This window comes from Euleptes europaea, chromosome 1 (genome assembly GCF_029931775.1).
Source record: "Euleptes europaea isolate rEulEur1 chromosome 1, rEulEur1.hap1, whole genome shotgun sequence".
NCBI classification, from domain to species: Eukaryota; Metazoa; Chordata; class Lepidosauria; order Squamata; family Sphaerodactylidae; genus Euleptes; species Euleptes europaea.
The window spans coordinates 145,616,924-145,623,204 of NC_079312.1; positions in this window are offsets into that span (position 1 = coordinate 145,616,924).

Here is a 6,281-nt window from a genome sequence, read left to right on the forward strand (position 1 = left end):
TGCAATGTACTACTGCAGTGAAGAGCAAGCATATACTTAAATGCTTTCCCATTTTGGGGGGGGGGGATCCCTGCACTTAGAAAGCTAATACATCAGGGAGAAGATTAGGCTACAATTGAACTCTTCTTCCTGGTGTCTAGTTTTGTGGATGCAAAGAACAGAAAGGGTTTTTTTTTATTTTTAAAGGGAAGAGCATTCTTCCATAGCCTCAACTTGTATCACATGTAGCCTGAAATATTATTTAGATGATTTCTGTCCTGAACTTTGCAGAATCTGGGTAAGTTGGCTAGTACAGTCCAGGAATATTCTGCAGTCCACTGTAGATTTTGGTGTGGTCACCACTGTGCTCCTTGTCTGGGGCATGTCAGAGCATCCTCCACTATAGTCACTATGGTAAGAGACTTCCTCACAGGGGCTCCTGCCACTTAAGATAGCCTTCTGATGTGAATATTTGTGTGTGTAGAATATCTCAATGCTGCTACGCCTGTCGTCTCACATGCTTCCTGTGAATGCAGAGATGATACAACGATGTGCAAAGGCCTGCTCCAGAACTGCCCCAAATATCTTTTTCCCTGCTCTCCCCACTTTGGCTTCCATGAAGAGGAAGTATCTTACTGATTCTCAGGGAGTGGAGGGGCCCAACCACACATGTAAGAAATGACCTCTTCTTTTAAATGAGAAGATGACTTGGGTAGAACAGCCACAGGGAAGGGGGATGTTCAACCATTTCCAAGCCATTCTTCCACACTCAAAATACTCCATAAGCTGCTTTTCCCCAGGGGGATTCCAGACCTATGGAAGGAAGGGGGCTATTTTGAGCAGAAGATGCCCACTGGCACAGGACAAAGCATTCTCTTTTCATTTTGCTGCTTGCCATGCAAAACCATGGCCTCCCCCGAGCCTGTTTTTATACAAGTTGAAATGTTGAATGAGGTCAAGTGTAGTTTGCCCTAAGAGGGTGAAAAGCCTTTGATGGGTGCAGGAGCTCTCATTCCCCTTGCAGCTCTCAGGACTGGATCCTGGTCCTTTCTTTCTCTCTACTCAGTGCACAGCTGCTTCTCTGCTAGTGAGGTGGAACAACCAAGCTTGTAAAGCCACAATGCAAGAAGTTTGATTTTTTTATTCTCAAACCCACCCCTCCCCACAAACTTCTTTGCTAATTGCATGAGGCCTTGATCTTCCATTCGCAGCCTATTTTAGAGGGGGGGGGGGAAGTGCCACTCCACCCTCATGTTTAGACTCTGTCTTGAGGGGACCAACCATTTCCTGCTTTCTGTCTCATGCACAAACCCCTCATCCCTAAATGCTCAGTTTCTTTACCTTGGCCCACCCCCACCCCCCCGGCACCTGGAGCACTTCACTGGGCAGTGGATGACACCCCCCTTTGACCCCAAAAGCACGTACACCTATCAGAAATCAGCCTGTAAATATTGCACACCACCACCATTGTCCGTGATATGCTCTGAGCCGCCCAGAGCCAAGGGAAAGAGCTCTTCCCCTTCCTGGCTTAGGCAGGCAGAAGAGACCTGGGTTCTGTTCCTGCTGTCGCTGGTAAGTTGGCAGCGACACCGGCTTTGTTACTATTCTTTTGTAGAGAGCACTTATTTCCCTGACAACTTGTAAGCTGTTTGAAACAACAAGCATTTGCTGTTTATAGAATGTGGTTTTTGTCTGCCTTTCTTTGGGATTCAGGGTGCTGGAGGGTTTGGTTTTGGAGGGAACTGGGATCCAGCAAGTCAGAGGGTGGAAATTAGGGCAGTTTGTTTCCCATGGGCCATACATGGTACCACTCTAAAGAAGACATAGGCAGGGCCAGCAGTGTCCTGGAGGAGTGTCGTTAACAATTGAGGGGGGAAGCAGCTATGCAAATCGGAACTCAGTGCACACTGCAGGCTTAATCTGGTCTCCAAGCCATTTCCTCTGTTCTGGGAATTCCAGCTCCCTGAAGCAAGAGCTGGGGTAGACAAATTTTAAGGTTCAGGTGCTGGAAAAGTGTACTGTTTCATTTTGAAGATGGCAAAGAAATCAGGTGGGGTGGGGATGAGGGTTGTATTTGGCCAGGCATTCTTCGAGCAAACCAAGCCCAGGTGATGTTGCCAGCGTCTTAGGGATGCGCCTTCAACTTGGCTGGATTATTCTGGGAATGTGTTGATGGTCATAAGCCCAGCCTGATGCTTTCTCCTGCACCATTGGCCCCAGGAGTGTGCTGATTCTTCAGTTGCTTGGGCAGAGATCTGGCCTTAGGTGCTAAACAAAGTGGCCTGGTGTGCCACTGTGGGCATGCATGCCAGGGGTTACCTACCCCCTGACCTAGAGTGTCTCTTCACCACCTCCCTAAATTACAGCTCCTACAGTTCCTTAATGGATGCCATGACTGTTAAAAGTGGCATAATATCTATGTTCATAACACAGGGAAGATAGCTTGAAAATGTACCTACCAAAACACGGGGACTGCTGCAGGATTTCCTGGCACACCACTAATATGAACAAAACCACGTGGATAATAAGAATGGGAAAGAAGAGCAACAAGGGAGGTGGTCAACAGGTGAATGAGCCCAGAACAGGCACACAGGCTTTGGGCTTCCAGGTTATAATGCATTCTTGGCTGTACACTGGGTTGTGCCTTGATGGAATGCAAGGTAGGGAGCCTATTACAGCTGTCTTGCAATGACACTTGCTAATGACACTTCGGAAGACTCCTAATCTTTTAATGGGTATTAATACTGGTATGGGGAAAGTACACATGAACAAAAAAAGGTGGGGGGGGGAGGAACCCAACCTAAAAAACCAAAAGCTGGGTACCCAAGGTGGGGTGGAAAAGATAAAATTGTATAATAGAAAAATATTTTTTAAGGCCCTTATCTCTCGTTTAAAAACATTAAAGCCCTTCCTCAGTGGTCAAAGAAGGCCTGAGGAAGGCTTGTAGGCCGAAACGTGTATGGTCTGTGTGGTTCAGGTCTTTCAACCTTATGAGTTGCCGTTGTGCCTTGTTTTATGATTTTTAATGTTTTTAACCAAGATATAAGCACCTTAAAATAAAAATATTTTTCTATTATACAATTTTATCTTTCCCACTCAACCTTGGGTACCCAGAAAATGCACATGAAACATATTGTGCAAACAAACTAAAAGCTACCACAAAGTTTTCTGAGAAGTTAATTAGGAGTTAAGAGAAGAAACCTGCTCAAACACACTTGCTGTTATACACATTCCCTAAAGCCCATAAGCAGGAAGTCGTTAGTATCAGTGCTCTCCACATAACTGCACTTCAAACCCTCGAAAAGAGATTTCTCACTTTCTACCTGTATAATTTCTTGACTTTTGGAAAGTGTGTGAAATAATCGTTTGCTGCCAAAAAGCAGGAGAGAAACTTTGAGTTAGTCAGTTCATATCACAAAACCAACCTATTGTTACTGCAAAATAGTTCCCACTGAGTTCAATGAGACACTACCTAATAGATGAGCTTAAGATGGCACCTGCCCTTAGGGGTGGTCCAGATCACGCGAACTGATGGTATCACTTTGCTCTGGTTAGACCTCACCTAGAGGTCTGTGTTCAGTTTTGGACACGGCAAATTTAAGAAAGATGTAGACAAGCTGGAATGGGTCCAGAGGAGGCCAACAAAGATGGTGAGGAGTCTGGAGACCAAGTCCTATGAGGAAAGGTTGAAGGAGCTGGGTATGTTTAGCCTGAAGAGGAGAGGACTGAGAGGGGATATGATAACCATCTTCAAGTACTTGAAGGGCTGTCACATAGAGGATGGTACCTTTCCTTCCTTTTATCCCTTAGAAGCTCCTTGATCAATTGATCTTGAGCAGCATATATCTAGTGTTGGAGGGATATAAGGACTGAAACAAATCTTGCCACTGACAATGTAGCCTTGGAGTCCCTGTCGCTTAGTAAAAAAGGCATTATGTCAGTCACAGAGGCATTGGATTTGTATATTAAAAGGGGGGAAATATAGTGCGATCGAAGTTCCTTGTAAAAGCGGCATTCCAAAAGGGCATGGGCTAATGTGTCAATAGAGCCAGAAGAGCAAGGGCAGATCCTGTCTGAGTATGGTATATTCAGAATTCTGCCCTGCATTACCATAGAAGGGTTAGCATTCAATCTAGCCAAGCAAAAAGCTCTACAGAGACGAGGAGTTGTCAGATAATATGTATAGGCAGGCAGACCACGTGGAGGGGGTATTCCGAAGAACTGGGATGAACAGACGCGACAAGCACGAAAAGTAGTGCTGTTATAATCGAGCTCTTTAATGCGCTTTTTAATTTTGGCAAAAGCTTCAGTTTTCCCAAGATCTGATAACATATCCTGCGAGAAGCCCAGCAACACCAGTTTCTCATCTAAGATTTTTTGCCATGAGGATTTGAAAGGGTCATGCTTCAGAGAAGCTAGGAACCCCTCAGTGCTAAAGCACAGTTTAAGGTGGAGTTTAAAGGCGGCCAACCACGCCCTAGCTTCAAGTGACATTTGGCCAAACTCGGAACGAAGAGTAACGCCAGCAACACATTGAAGAGGATGGTACCGAGTTGTTTTCTGTTGCCCCAGGTCGGAGCAGAACCAACGGGTTGAAATTAAATCAAAAGAGTTTCCGTCTAGAGTCTAGACATTTGGAAGAATTTTCTAACAGAGCAGTTCCTCAGTGGAACAGGCTTCCTCGGGAGGTGGTAAACTCTCCTTCCCTGGAGTTTTTAAGAAGAGGCTAGATGGCCATCCATCAGCAATGCTGATTCTATGACCTTAGGCAGATCATGAGAGGGAGGGCACCTTGGCCATCTTCTAGGCATGGAGTATGGGTTACTGGGTGTGTGGGGGGGAGGTAGTTGTGAATTTCCTGCATTGTGCAGGGGGTTGGACTAGATGACCCTGGTGGTCCCTTCCAACTCTATGATTCTATGGACATATCCTGTAGCCCACTAGTCTGAAACAGTGGCCACCAACAAAGTTACAGCAAGATCTGCAGGCTGCTTCTCTCTCAACCATTTGCACCACAGTATGACTACCACTGTACAAAGTATGGTCTTGTGTTGGGTATAAATGGAGTTTGTGCATTTCCAACTTTCTCTTTTCTGGTAAAATACCCAGAAGTGAAATCCTGATCCTTTTCTAGCTGGGATATAGTTTTACTGAGAAAAAGGTCAGTTAAACAGCCCCTAGTCTATCAGAACTGACATGAGGTGTGTGTGGATTTTGTACCTTGGTCTTTGTAGCAGAGTTACAAACCATCCCGTGGGAAGCAGCCTTACAGAGAAGCAATTATTTTTCCAAGTGCAACTTGCATTCTTCACCATTGCAGAACAGGATGTGAGCAGCAGGAAGAAACAGTTTTCTGGACTGAATTCCGCCATTCCCAGGGTTTGTCTTGGGAAAGATGAGAAACTCAAGGCATGAAGAAGGATCTGAACACAGATTTAAAAAAAAAAAAAAACATAAGCTCTTTTATTCTTTCTCACCTTGTCACACTTCAAAGACTCGCTGCTGTTTTTCTCTTGAGTTGCACACTAAAGCCAGTAATATCAATAACCCAACTTTTCTTGCTTCTTTTGGGAACTGCCTTTTTATTTTTGAAAGGGCCACTGCTACATTCAAAAGACACAGCAATTACATCATTCCACAGGACCAGTTCCTCACTGCCTGAACTCAAGTTCTTATTCTTGACTTTGACAAAAGGCCTCAGCAACGTTTCACCTGGTTTTATAGAAGCAAAAATCATCATTAAAAATATCAGAGAGCCTTTCTATATTTTAACCCCTGTCCCCTCTTTCTACTGGATAAACAAGCTTTCTGATTACCTCCTTCCCCCATAAAATTACCAGACTGAAACCCAACAGTCTGGAACTAGGGAAAGGTAAAGTCTTTCCTGGGACAAAATAAACAGCATCTGCAGCAATCTGCCTATAATCTGCAGTGGCTTTTCTCAGGCAGAGCTAAACCCTGATCTTAAGAGTAGAGAAGGGACAGACAACATGTAGCAGCCTAGACCACAGTCAGACAATGAAGTCAATGTCAACAAAGCAAAGTAAGGCTGCTGGCCATAGCCTGAGTACAGTTTCTTAACTCAGGATTAAGAAAGTTTGCCTGGAGGAAAATATAAACATTGGATCCAACAAGAACAAAGTGAAGAGATCAGGATTTTTAGGCAATGTATCTTTTCCCCCACTGGCTGCAGTCCCCACTGTTTGGTCCCAGATTCTGTGCAGGGTGTTTGATCAACAGCACAAGGGGAACAGTGAGCTCCTTTTGGAGTGAGGGATGAAAACTATTGCCTTTGCCTCTCA